Genomic DNA, 15,014 nt, shown 5'->3' with positions numbered 1-15,014 from the left:
AGAACGGGATCAAGATTCTTCCTCAAACTTCAACATTGGTGTTTAATCTATGGACAATAAGGTACGCTCGATTCCGTGGTGTGTCTTTTATCGGTGATACATGTTATTCTTGGGCTCGTCTTCCGCATTCGTTTTAGGGGTTCGATCTCGTGTCGAATCCATTTTAGGGAATCAGTAATTCCCAACAGTTTTAAAAACTCTAATTTTGTAATTACTAATTCTAGCTCTCACGCTCCTTAGCCCTTGCCTCTCTAAAAGAACCATAATTCCTTTCATCTCTCTCGCAGTCTTGCTCTCTCTCTCTCTCTCTCGCGGCTTGCACTCATGCTTTCTCCCGCAGCTCGTGAGTCGTTTTGCCCGATCTAATTTTCTCATTCAAGCCCGTATAATACATTTGATCCTTTCCGCAATCTCCTATTTCACTAAAAAGAAGAAAAAAAAATGTCTAGAGACATTTCTCTTTCCTTTGTGTTGGTGCATTGTACCTCATGCCTCTAGATGCAAATTACAATCTACGGGATTGGGAGACAGCGAGGAATTTCATCTCGATTGCACGCAACTTTCATAGAGGAAGAAACCTTCCATTCTAAGGGGTCATTCCGCTAGGAAACAAGCCAGGCTCAAAGTTAGGCATGCAAAAAGATGTTGTGCAACTGAAGCAATGCATCGCTCAAGTGTTGAAATAGAAATTCGGTACCGAAAAAGAGGCCGAGGGAGACTACAACTACATAATTTTGCAAATGTTTTCATTTTGCTTCATAAAATCTCAGAAAAAGACCTCCGGATAAAGTCTTGGGAAACATCTTATGAGGTCTTTACACAAACATATTAAGAGAAGTCCATAAATGTTCATCATGGCAATGTGATGCACACGTAAAGATGAAAACATACGTCTTCTGTCGTGGAATGGAGGACTGTTATATCGTGGCTGATCTCTTGTCTACAGTTTCGAGACAAGAGACAATGATCTTTGAGGACATGGTAGGAGGACGAAGAACGTACCTTTTGACTTTGCATTGGACTACGATGAATGAAGCCGTATGCTTGCGAGTATGAGAGATGGGTAATTTCAATAATCATCTCTTCTCAAATAAGTTCAAATCAGAGCAAAATCAATAAGGACCACAATGAACCAAGCAAAATCCGATGCTTGCCAAAATGAACCTGTGAGTTGGCACCGACTTCAACGACTCCGTGGAACCGTACTCAGGTGGCGACCAAGAGGACATTGGCGAACCCAAAGCCGAGGGGGTGACCACTGAGATGGCCATGTTCGGTCACAATCTAGGGCCTCAAGAAGGAGTTGGCCTCCAAGTTCTCTCGCTTGAGATCTTTCGCAGCCTTGCTGAATTTCTCGTAAAACTCTTCGTAAAAACAAGCTGGTGCGTGACGTGCTTCACATTGCAGGACTTGTGTGACATCCTGAAATTCAACCCCGTTTCAATAAAGTGAAATGGGCATGTCGCCAACGTGCCTATGGTCCTTTTCCCTCTCTCTCTTCTCTCCTTCTCTCTCTCAACGTTCTCTCTCCTTCCCCTGTTCGCTCGACGCCTAGCAAACCAGAAGCGGAAGAAGCCGTGCAACAGCAGCTTGCCTGAAGATCGGAGCTGCCGTCGCCGCTTGTCCCGTCGCCCGCACCACATACCCGCGCACGCCGTGCATCCACCATTCGCCGCCCGTGCGCCCCCTGCGCCTGCTGTCCCTGCCGTGCGACCCAGCTCCTGTTCAGCGTCTATTCAGCCATTGGGAGCGGCTGAGCAGACCGCCAGAGCCGCCGTGCGGCCTCACTGGAGCTCCACCCACTCTCCCGACCTTTTGCCGCCCCAAACCCTCTCTCTTTCTCTCTGTTTTGCAGCCGAATCAGCCACCCATGGAGTGGGTTTCCAGCTGGCTCATAGGCCGTTTTGGGCCGTTTCCGGGCCCCGAACTCGAGCCGTACTTTTGGAAGAATCGTTCCTCGTGTCGTCCCCGTCGGATTGATACGTTTTGCGCGTGATTCCGGTGAGTAATCTCACTAATCCTTGATTAGTTGGCTAATTATGCTTAAGGTTGGTTTAGTTTTAATTAATTAGGTTTAGGTGGTTAGATTAGTATGGATTAGTGTTTATTAGTCAATTGTGATGCGAATTAGCCAAATTGAGTGTGCAATTAGCAAGTAGACGTGGTCTACTATTTATTGAAAGTGTCTCGGGATTTTTCCTGACCCTTACTGGGCTTCAATTAGGCTTTTCGGGCCTAAGTGGAATTTTTGGTATTTAAATATTAATTTTCGGAATTAAATTAAATAATTATTTATTTTCCGAAAATTCAACCGGGATGGCCCAAGACCGGAATATTATGCTGATGACTGTAGTGAAGTCTGTTTATTTAATCGGGCTTTATTTTGAGCTAAATCAATTTTTAATATTAATTATTTAATTTTTGAAATTAATTAATTAATTATTTATTTTCTGAAAATTCAATTGAGATGGCTAGTGACCGGAATATTATGCTGCTAATCATGGTGAAGTCCGTTTATTTAATCGGGCTTTAATTTGAGCTAAATTGAATTTTTAATATTTATTAACTAATTTTCGAAATTAATTAATTAATTAATTATTTTTCGGAAATTAAGATTGAGATGGCCGACGACCGAAATCTCGTGCTGATTGTCGTGGCGTAGTCTGTTTATTTATTTGAGTTCTACGTTGCATGGAATTAAATAAATTGTGATATTTTAGGATTTACCCTAAATTGTTTGAAATTGAGTGAAATGGAATGATTGATTGGTAGATGGCCGAATATGTTTATTTAGCATTTATAATGCTATGATGAGTTGTAAAAAGTGGATGGAATCATGAGAGTGAACTGGAAATACTCTGAGCTATAGCTGATCAGACATGGTGTACGGGCCTACGTGATTTGGTGACTAAGGATGTCACAGGCAAAAACGGCGCCTTAAAGAATGCACGTACCGGTCTAGTACATATCTCATCATGGACATACGTGGTTCGGTGATGTGGGATATCACTGGCGAAAACGGCGCCTTAAAGAACGCACGTAGCTGTCTATTGAATACGTGATTATAGGCATGTGTGGTTCGGTGATTTGGGATATCACTGGCGAAAATGGCGCCTTAAAGAACGCACGCAATTGTCTAGTGGATACGTCACCTTGGCGAACTTGACGCCCGAGAGCATTGATGTGGCTCTATGACTGAGTGTTGAAGAGAGGTTATATGGCGTGGAATCAATGACCTAGAATAGTCCGTTTGACATGTAATCGACTGGTTCGATTTGTTTGGAGTAAATGAGTGTCTATTGTGAATTGTGCTGACTTGCAGGTGGGATCTGAGGCCAAGGTAAGTCCTCTGCCCTGTGTGTGTTTAGACAGCCTATAGTATAATGGTTTACTAATCGGGCCTTAGTAGGGTAGAACTCGCTGAGACATAATCTCATCCCAGTTTAAGGAAATCATTTCAGGACCCCAATGAGGAGCTGAGGAGGAGAAGTCTGAGAAGGAGAACTCGGAGGTGAAACCTAAGGAGAAGGATTTTTGGAAGAAGAAAATAATCCCGAGAGGGATCTTGAGTACGATCTAGATGGACTGAAATTTTATCTTCTTTTGAGATCTCCATTTTGATGTGAATAGAGATAGAGTAAAAAGTTGTGAAGTATTCTGGTTTGTGTTTTGTATAAAAGTTTGGTTATAAGTTTCAATATGAAAAATATGGCCTTGTTTTTCTATCCCATCGATTGATTGTTTGGGGATTTATAACTGCTTCCGCATGTGCTTAATAAATGAAAGGGTCGGCGATACATAGTACTGGGGTATCGCATATTAAAATCGACCAAGAGAGAAGGATGTGTGCGTGCCCGAGGATCGGGCATGACAACTTGCACCAAACGAACTCGCTCGATGACTCAGTCTCATCCGGAAGAAGTGCGCCCAGTCCCGGCATCTTGCCGAGTGAACCGGAGTCGATGACGAGACAGTGAGGTCGAAGAGAGGTACATCACTTGCAAAACCTCTCGAATGCGTGGTGGCGTTTTGGGTTGTTCTTGGCCATTGTGTTTGTTGGAGAAATCTTCTTGAAGTGTTTTGAAGTTGACAAAACGTTTCTATCAGTCTAGTCTGAAGGCCCGGACTCGTTATTTAAAGTCCGAAGACCTCCGGACAGCCGACTCAAGACTCAAAGTCTATCCTCATTGAGTCTCTAATCCGTTGAAGAAAGGCTATCGAGGAACTGAATGTTTCTTTAAGGATTTAACCTTATCATCCGGAGAAGATCTCGTGGCTGGAAAAGACGTAACGAGAATCCTTTGATTGATCGAGATTGATTCGATGATTGAAGATTCGATGATTGTCTAAATATTATTGGAAGGTTCTACTTATGGAAACCGAGATCCCGATTGTATGGGCGAATGTGATTGATGGGCTATCAACACGTTCCTTTAATAGCTCGAACAATCTTCCTAATTGATTCCGTCCAACGGGTAGATTGGAGGAATTCCTTTGGTAAGTGCCAACGGGTATGATGGCATAAAGGAGTATATAAGGAAGACGTTCTTAGTTGTTCGAGGTGTGCGCGATAGAAGAATTCCAAAGTCGAAGCTCCTTTTTGTTTAGACAATTCCTTTGAGCAAATACTTGTATACAAAAGAGAGTCTATATTTGTGAGAAACCTTGAGGAGGTGTGAAAGAACATCTACACCTTGGAATCAAGGCAAAGCTATGCTGTAACTTCTCTTTTGATCATAGTGAAATCCAACCGGTGGGCTGTCAGTGCGGAAGAGTGGACGTAGGCTTGGAATAAGCCGAACCACTATAAATCCTGTGTTCAATTTTCTCTTCCTCACTCTCTCTACCTCGATCGTATTTCATTTTGTTAATCAAGAGAGAATTTCCTTTCTATCGTTTGCCAAGAATAGCTTCCGTATCTCGACAAATTGTTTGTGCACCTATTCACCCCCCTCTAGGTGTTTATACTAGCTATCTCAATTGGTATCAGAGCCTGTGTACTCACTTTGTTTAAAGTGTTTTACTTGAGTTAAAGATCCATGGCTAGTATGCTAGCACCGGGCTGATGGAAGGGCAAAGCAATACCGAGACCACCCTACTTTGATGGAAAGGATTACAACATCTGGAAAAACAAGATGAAAGCTTTCCTACGATCAAAGGATCCTCTGGAATGGGACGTTGTAGAAAAAGGAATTACTCCTACAGCTGCATCAGTCTCTGAAAGAGGGAAAGAAACTGTTGAGACCGGCGGAATGACTCAGGAAGAGATAAACAAGAGACAAGCACTCGATGCAAAAGCAATTTACTCTTTATATTGTGCTTTGTCACCAACTGAATATAATAGAATATCTTCTTATGTTACAGCAAAAGAATTCTGGGACAGATTGCATATCACCTATGAAGGAATAGATCGAGTGAAGGAAACCAGAATTAATATTCTTCTCGGTCAATATGAAGCCTTCAAAATGAAACCAGGAGAATCTATAACTGACATGTTTAGCCGTTTTACAGATATTGTCAATGGTCTTGAGAATCAAGGACAAAAATTTCAGATCCCATGAAGGTAAACAAGCTACTACGTGGACTCTCCAAGGATTGGAATCACATAAAGACTTCGATAAAGAGACGCAAAGAATTATGCCACTATCTGTCGACGAGCTGATTGGAACTCTTTAGTCTTATGAAGTGGAACGGATCAATGAAGATGAAGATCCAAAAGGTAAGAAATCCATTGCATTAAAATCAAATGATGATTCTGATGATACAGATTCTGAAGATGATATGGACGATGAGGAGCTTGCTCTCATGATAAGAAGATTCAGAAAACTGAATAGAAAAGGAAGAAGGTTCAACTCAAAGAAACAAAGCTTTCAAAGACAGCAGACCAAGTCTGTTGATGATGAGGAACCAAACAAAGATGTAGTCTGCTTTGAATGTAAGAAAAATGGACACATCAGACCCAACTGTCCTCTTCTGAAGAAGAAGAGAGGAAAAGCTGAAAAATTTCGAAAAGCTCTCAAAGCCGAAACCTGGAGTGATACGAGTGTGAAGAAAGTGATAATGAATATGCCAATCTATGTCCGATGGCACACAGGACTCGGACTGGATCGACTGCGGATCGACTCGAGACAGTGAATTTGAGGCAAGTGATGTTAAAATTCCTGTCAAAGTTTCTAAATACATTGATGAACTGTGTTTTAGTCTTAAGACTTCTCTCAAAAGAATTTCCGAACTGAAAAAGGAAAACTCAGCTCTAAAACAAAAGGAAAATGTTTTAGTAGAAAGAGTTAAAAGTCTAGACTTGATTGTTTCCATTCTTAAAGAAAATAAAGATAATCTTTTAAAAGAAAATGCTCTTTTAAAACTGACTTATCAAATACTTCAATGAAATTTTCAATAGGGTCTGAAAACTTGAAAAAAATTCTTTCAGCTCAAAGACCTTACTTCAATAAGTCCGGTTTAGGTATGACAGCGAAACAATTCCCTTGATTGATTTTCCTAAAGTAAAAGAAAGAATTAAGAAAAGACCCTCGAGAGAGGCTTACAAAAATCATTTCAAGAAAGTTTTTGTAAAATCCGTAGGTAGAAATGCTCTCGGATGTTCAAAGTGCAACAGTCGGATCACTTTGAAAAAGAGTGTCCTATGGTTTGGAAACCTGTTAAGAAAGTATTTGCTAATACTATTTATCTTACTAACACCAAAGGACCCAAGAAAATTTGGGTACCAAAGAAAGCTTGAGACTTTATTTTAAATGTAGGTCTCCGTCAAGAAAAAGGTAAAGTGGTATCTTGACAGCGGATGCTCAAGACACATGACAGGAGACTCAAATTGTTTTATAAAGCTTGCTCAAGTAAATGGTGAAAAAGTTTCATTTGGAGGAAACATCAAAGGAAGTATTGTGGGATTTGGATCTGTGAAAATTGGAAGTCTCACAATAAGTAATGTTTCCTTAGTGGAATGACTCAATTACAATCTTCTTAGCATTAGTCAATTGTGTGATACTGGTTTCAAGATCTTCTTTCAAGAAGGATCATGTTCGGAATCGATAAAGACTCTACTCGATCTTTCATGGGTCGAAGACATGGAAATATCTATCTTCCGGATGTGAAACCAAATGAATCGCAATGTCTTATCTCAATTCAAGACGAAGCAAGCTTATGGCACAAAAAGCTTGGTCATGTCAATATGAAGCAATTAGCCAAAGTCTCATCAAAACAGCTTGTTCGAGGTCTACCCAAATTGCCATACCAAAAGACTAATCCATGCACTCCATGTATTCTGGGAAAGCAGGTAAGAAATTCATTTAAGCCAATAAATCATGTCTCTACTAATCATGTACTACAGTTGCTGCATATGGATATCTTCGGACCAACCAGAACCCAGAGCATTGGAGGTAAAAAATATTGCCTAGTAATTGTGGACGATTACTCCTGTTTTACTTGGGTATTATTTCTTGCAAGTAAGTCCGAAACCTTCTCGTATTTTGAAAAATTTGCTAAAAAGGTTCAAAATGAAAAAGGATGTGTTATCTCTAGTATAAGAACATATCATGGAGGTGAATTTGAAAATCAAGATTTTACAAAATTTTGTGATGAATCTGGCTTTAAGCATGTGTTTTCCTCTCCATATACTCCTCAGCAAAATGGAGTTGTGGAAAGAAAGAACATATCTCTTCAAGAAATGGCTAGAACTCTTTTAATTGAAAGTAAGATTTCTTCACGATTTTGGGCTGAAGCTGTTTCAACAGCTTGCTATATCATCAATAGAGTCTTCTTAAGACCTATTTTAGAGAAAACCCCTTATGAGATATTCAAAGATAAGAAGCCTATTGTTTCATATTTTCATGTATTCGGTTGCAAATGTTTTATATTGAAAAATGCAAAGATCGAGTTGGTAAGTTTGAAGAAAGATCGGATGAAGGTATCTTCCTTGGATATTCTACATCAAGCAAAGCCTACGAGTCTATAACAAGAAGAGCCGATCGTGGAGGAGTCAATGAATGTCAAATTTCAAGACTCAACGCAAGATGAATCAAGTCGAGACTCATCAAGAAGTACGGAACCATTCCAGACCTTTCAAAGCTTACAACTCAAGAAGCATCTCAGACTCTGGAAAACCAGCATCGGGTTGTTCGTGAAGATCTAAACAAAGAGAGATCATCAACCGGACACATCAACAAGTAACCGGAAGCATAAGTCCGGTCATCCCAAAGATCTTATTATTGGCGAAATTAATGAAGGAATTCGCACAGATCCAAAAGGCGAGAAGAGTCTAGTCTTTGTGGCTCTCGTTTCTGAAATTGAACCAAAGAGCATAGAAGAAGCTTTATCGATGAAAGCTGGATTGAAGCTATGCAAGAAGAGCTCGGGGAGTTTAACATTAATGATGTCTGGGAATTGACATCCAAACCAAAAGGTAAAACTGTTATTGGAGCTAAATGGGTGTTCCGAAACAAGATGAATGAGAAAGGAAAAGTCTTATTAAACAAAGCAAGACTCGTGGCCAAGGGATATACGCAAGAAGAAGGAATAGACTATGATGAGACTTACGCTCCAAAGTAGCAAGGTTAGAAGCTATTCGACTATTACTTGCGTTTGCTTGTTATAAGAATTTCAGGTTATTCCAAATGGACGTCAAAAGCGCTTTCCTAAATGGATTTATCCATGAGGAAGTTTATGTGGAACAACCACCAGGGTTTGAAGACTCAAAGAAGCCAGACTCAGTCTTCAGACTGAAAAAGGCTTTGTATGGTTTAAAGCAAGCACCTCGGGCTTGGTACGACAGATTAAGTAAGTTCTTAATACAAAATGGTTTTGTCAAAGGTAAAGTAGATACGACTTTATTTATCAAAAAGGAAAACAAAAGCTTCTTACTTGTTCAAATATATGTGGATGACATTATTTTTGGATCCTCTAATGAAAATCCGTGCAAGAAATTTTCTAAGTCTATGCAGGATGAGTTTGAAATGAGTATGATGGGAGAGTTAACATTCTTTCTTGGTCTTCAAGTAAAACAATTGAAGGAAGGAACTTTTATTTATCAAGAAAAATATGTTAATGATCTTGTCAAAAGGTTTGGACTGGAAAAGTGCAAAAAGACCGACATACCAATGTCAAGTTCTTTAAAGATAGACAAAGATGAAGAAGGGAAGAAAGTTGATCAAAAGCTGTACGGGAGCATCATTGGATCACTTCTTTATCTTACGCTTCTAGACGACATTTTGTTGAGTGTTTGCATATGTGCTAGGTTTCAATCGATCCTAGAGAATCTCATCTCGGTGCTGCGAAACGTATCATTAAATACATTGCTTCATCATCAAGCATCGGTCTTTGGTATCCTAAGAAGGAGACTTTAATCTTTTGGGATATTCGGACGCAGATCGGCCGGTTGCGAGTTGATAGAAAGAGCACTTCGGGGAACTTGCCGTTGCTTGGAAGCAGGGCAGTGTCTTGGTTTTCAAGGAAACAAAGCACTGTGTCTCTTTCAACAACAGAAGAAGAGTATGTAGCTCTTGGAAGCTGCTGTTCGCAAATTCTATGGATAAAACAACAGCTAAGAGACTTTGAAATTGAAGACTCATGCACGGAGATTAATTGCGACAACACCAGCGCTATCAACCTCACCAAAATCCAATTCTCCATTCAAGAGCAAAGTATATAGAGATTCGACATCACTTTATTAGAGACCATGTTCAAAATGGAGATGTTTCAATTCAATTTGTTGACTCAAAGAATCAACTGGAGGATATATTCACAAAGCCTTTGGAGAAAAATCAATTTGAATCTATACGTTCCAGACTCAACATTTTGAGGCATGAGGATATCAAAGTCTAAAGACTTTCAGACTCAGACTTACAAGACTTTATCTGAAAGATAGTCTTGGCACGGCCAAATCAAGACGTAAGTCTTTCTCTCTCTAATCTTATCTTGAAAAGGTACGATCGTCGACCGTGTTTAAATTGTTGCTATATTTAATTGACGAAAATATTGCATCGTTTCATTTTCAAAAAGGAAGTTATTTTTGAAATGGTTATTTTTGCGGAAAAAGACAGTTATTTTGAAAAGGCATCTTTTTATTTCCTTTGTGACGGTTCGTTTATCTCTCTTTTTAACCGATCGTGCACTGTCGATTCCTCTTCACTTTACTCTCAAAAACCCTAGAAAGCATCGATCCTCCATTCCCGTTTGTCTTCTTCGTTTAATCCTTAAAAAGTTGTCATCTTTCCGGGAAAGTCAAGCAAGGAATCTTCCAAAAGGCGAGAAAGATGTCATCTTCAAGAAAGTCTTCGAGAATCGCAAACGCGGGGACCACGGCGAATGAGTGAGGGGCCTACGCACTTTGATCTTGAAGAAGAAGTGACTCCAAAAACAGCAAGCGAGCCCACAACATTCTCAGCAGCGTCATTCTCCTCCATCTAGTCCTCAAGGCGTTGATCATCAACAACGGGAAGAAATCATCGAGGATGCAGACTCGTAAGAGTTCAAAAGCCCGCTTTTATTTACAAGCTATATCGTGCCTTAAAAAGAATTCGTACTCCTTTGAACTATGTTGATGATTTTCTTAAAGACAAAGGATATAGGAATGAATATATCTTTCTGCGAAAAATGGAAAGTTTGGGAATTGCTCGTAAAGGGGTGGCTAAGGAAACCCTTGCAAATATCCTAAGTGATCCTCGTGACTGGGGGCCGAATCCTGTAGATGGAAATGATGATGACAATCTGTACAGCCTATTTCAACCGAAAATGGGTATTGCGACTGAAATTCAAGGAAAAATGGGAGATTTGTTTAGATCAAAGGAACAAAAGGATCTGTACTCGAAATTGCTTAAGCGTGGGGTAATAAACCCTAGGAGTGTGGATTTTGATTTTCTGGATGCTGTGAATGTGAACTTGAGGGAAAAGTTCAATCATCTTCAACTTGAAAAGTTCAGTTCTGACAATACAAAGGCTTATCTTTGAATTAGCTGCATATTTCTATTCAAATCTTAGCTTTTTGGATGCGAATAGATTCTCCTTCAGCGTTAAAGACCAAGATTATGTTGTGGATATGAATATGCTGGTAGATGTGTTAGGAGTTGAAAGAGGAAGATATCAACCAATTAAAGTTTCCATTGCTCGAGCCACACTTGAACTGGTGAAGGACAAGAGAACAGATGAGAAGATCACCTATTTAAGGATGAGTGCATTCAACATCTTGCTTCACAAGATTGTGATTAATTGCCTCCGACCGAAATCAACTTCCAAGACTCGATGTTTCAAGTTCGGAGGCCAAGCCGATGTATGCCATTCTCTTTGGAAAAAGGTTTTCTCTCCCTCACACTTTGTGATGTTTCACATGTATAGAGCAATGATGAAGGACAGAGGTCAACTCCCTTACCCAAGCCTTGTTACGAAGTTATTGGACATCTGAATATTCAGCCTCCACAAATCTTTTGTGTTCGACCATGCGATCATATGGTGGTAGGACTGAAAATGGTGACCAAAATGCGTGAAGGAAGGCGAGCAAGGAGTTGGAGAAATTCAAGGAGAGGACTCCTTCAAAATCTCATCAAATCTCTTCGCAGCTAAAAGAAAAGGGAAGGAGCCCATGGTTGCTCCATCCAAGAGAAGAAGAGCTCTCCTCGTTGAGGATGAAGATGATGAGGAAGACATCACCATCTACGCATTGGCTTTGAAGAATTTAAGTCGTCTGTTCCACGAAAGAATCGGAACAAATGACGAAAGAAGCGAGAGGAGAAGGAAGAAGAAGAAATAGAAGTTGAAAAAGAAACGAGAGGAGGAAAGACTGAAGAAGAAAGAAGAGAAGGAGGAGAACCTGAGGAACACTCTCCTCCACCTGAAGGCATGAAAACAGGGGGAGATAAGGAGAAAGGAGTGAAGTGTTCATATCCTGATGCAAGTGAAGGAGTTAGTCGCTCACCTGCAGACCCAGAGGATGTTTATGCCTCTCAATTTCCAGAGGAAGGTCATGAAGTTTCATCGCCAAACCTGCGAGATTATGCTGATCTACCATCGTTTGCATTTACTCCATCAGATCGAGCCGAAGCAAGTACTCAGACTGATAATGGAGCAGATTTTCGCAGAATCATGGATATTCTCTTGGAGATGCGAGGTCAAATTTATGCCTTGGGATGCGAAGTTCAAAGCTTGAAGAATGAAGGTCAAGCTTCTTCCTGTTCATTGAATGATAAAATGCAAGCCCTCTCTATTCGAGAATCAGGCCAATGCCAAGAGTGAGGAGATTGCACGGCTAAAGGAAGATTTTAAAAGGCTGGAAGGCATCGTTCGTCTATGGAAGATTTCCAGCTTGTCCGCGTTCCCAAGCAATCTTGACTTCATCTCATCCTTTTTAATGATGACAAAAGGGGAGAGATGCAAGATTTGAGCAACTTTCAAACCTTCAATCATTAAACTTTTAATCGTTTTGTTGGATTATTTTTTAAACTCTGTTTGACTTTGACTTTGTTTTGTGTCTGGATGAGAACTGAACTAGACTTGGACTTGACTGCTTCTATTAAACTAGTATTGATATCTTATGGATGGCTTTATCATATACTAGACTAACCTATTTTCTGTGGTTGCAGATTCTAGTGTTATTCTTTTAGCCATTTATCTCTATAAGATATGCATATGTGTTTGAGAAATGTTTTGCGGGTCAAAGTTATCCAAATCTGCGGGGAAAGTTTTGTCACCATCAAAAAGGGGAGATTGTTGGAGAAATCTTCTTGAAGTGTTTTGAAGTTGACAAAACGTTTCTATCGATCTAGTTTGAAGGCACAGGACTCGTTATTTAAAGTCCGAAGACCTCCGGACAGCCAAACTCAAGACTCAAAGTCTATCCTCATTGACAATCTCTAATCCGTTGAAGAAAGGCTATCCTTAACCGAATGTTTCGTTAAGGATTTAACCTTATCATCCGGAGAAGATCTCGTGGCTGGAAAAGACGTAACAGAATCCTTTGATTGATCGAGATTGATTCGATGATTGAAGATTCGATGATTGTCTAAATATTATTGGAAGGTTCTACTTATGGAAACCGAGATCCCTGATTGTATGGGCGAACAGGATTGATGGGCTATCAACACGTTCCTTTAATAGCTCGAACAATCTTCCTAATTGATTCCGTCCAACGGGTAGATTGGAGGAATTCCTTTGGTAAGTGCCAACGGGTATGATGGCATAAAGGAGTATATAAGGAAGACGTTCTTAGTTGTTCGAGGTGTGCGCGATAGAAGAATTCCAAAGTCTACGAAGCTCCTTTTGTTTAGACAATTCCTTTGAGCAAATACTTGTATACAAAAGAGAGTCTATATTTGTGAGAAACCTTGAGGAGGTGTGAAAGAACATCTACACCTTGGAATCAAGGCAAAGTTGTGCTGTAACTTCTCTTTTGATCATAGTGAAATCCAGCCGGTGGGCTGTCAGTGCGGAAGAGTGGACGTAGGATTGGAATAAGCCGAACCACTATAAATCATGTGTTCAATTTTCTCTTCCTCACTCTCTCTACCTCGATCGTATTTCATTTTGTTAATCAAGAGAGAATTTCCTTTCTATCGTTTGCCAAGAATAGCTTCCGTATCTCGACAAATTGTTTGTGCACCTATTCACCCCCCTCTAGGTGTTTATACTAGCTATCTCAGTGTTTTGGTCGCGGGTTTGTTTCTTGGACCTGAAAAGATCCTCTAGCGTTAGTTTTGAAGGAGATGGTCACCGTGGCCGGTCAATACTTGGAAGCGAATCGATTTACGAGAGCAAATAAGAGGGAGGGCGTTACTAGTCACTCGGGTAAGATCCAACACCATTCACCTCACAGTTATGTCCATGTCCCAGTCCAAAACCCATTCCCTGAGTTGCCCCAGTACTTGACGAATTAATCTATGGAGTTGCCTGCAACAATTTAAGGAGAAAAATTGATTTCGGATTGGATATGGACCACTAAAATTATATTGTGAAAAAATGAATAAAAACTTATTAATTAAGTCAATTTGAGTTGGATGGGCTATTTTTGACCCAACTTACCCATTTAATGGGTCTATCAGTTTCAATTCATTAAATTGAGAAAACTTTTGAAAAGTTTTCATGTGATTTTTATGCAGATTTAGCCAAATTTTGACTGAGTATAGTATTTCCATTGATGTCCCGTTAACTCAATTATTAAACTTAAGGAAAGCCCGTGATAGTCAAATTGGGAAAAATATTTGCGTAAAGTTTTTACAAATTTGACCAAACTTTGATTGGACATAACTTTTCCGTCCGACATCTCATCTCATCGACTACGTTGCGAAAAGCTAGTGACTTCAATTATCAAATTTAATTTCATGGAAGTAGATTTTAAAAGAATTTTCAATTTCATATCGCTGAATATTTTAAACAAAGGTATTATTGATATACTGATTATGTTCCTTAAAACATAATTTTTTTTTTTTCAATTTCTATTTAATTTGTTTAAGATAATATAGGTTTTGAGGTAAAAGAAGTGCCGGTCATGATTTTTATAATATATCAACGTCAAGCTTTTAGAAGGATCTACTTTATTTAAAATATTTATCGTATAGTTTAAAGTGAATTGAACAAATTGCGACAATTTCCGTGTTTGATTACTTGAAAAATGGCATTAAGGATACTATTTGACCAAAAAAAAAACAAAGAAGAAGCAGCATTATTTAGGAAAAAATTAACGAGACTATAATTATGGAGACCATCTATACTTTTAAACTGGTGAACATATAGATTATAAGCTTCGCATTGAGTTACTACTGAATTTTTTTAATATAACTCAATCTTCCTAATACTATAGGATGAACTAATGGAAATAAATGTTTTTTTTACAGTTTAATCAAGAGTCAATACCATTAAAAATTCAGTTTTCATTATTGAAGTAATTTTGATTTAGATAATCCAGTTTTCAGTCCTATTTCAAAATTTTACATCGTAGTATCATCTTCAATTTATTAACAAAAGATAAAGCGTACATGCAATCAGACATTCGATATGTTACGGCAAAAAGAAGTCAC

This window comes from Eucalyptus grandis, chromosome 5 (assembly GCF_016545825.1).
Source record: "Eucalyptus grandis isolate ANBG69807.140 chromosome 5, ASM1654582v1, whole genome shotgun sequence".
Taxonomy (NCBI): domain Eukaryota; kingdom Viridiplantae; phylum Streptophyta; class Magnoliopsida; order Myrtales; family Myrtaceae; genus Eucalyptus; species Eucalyptus grandis.
The sequence above is the reverse complement of the archived record's forward strand: the minus strand, read 5'-3'. Positions refer to the sequence as shown.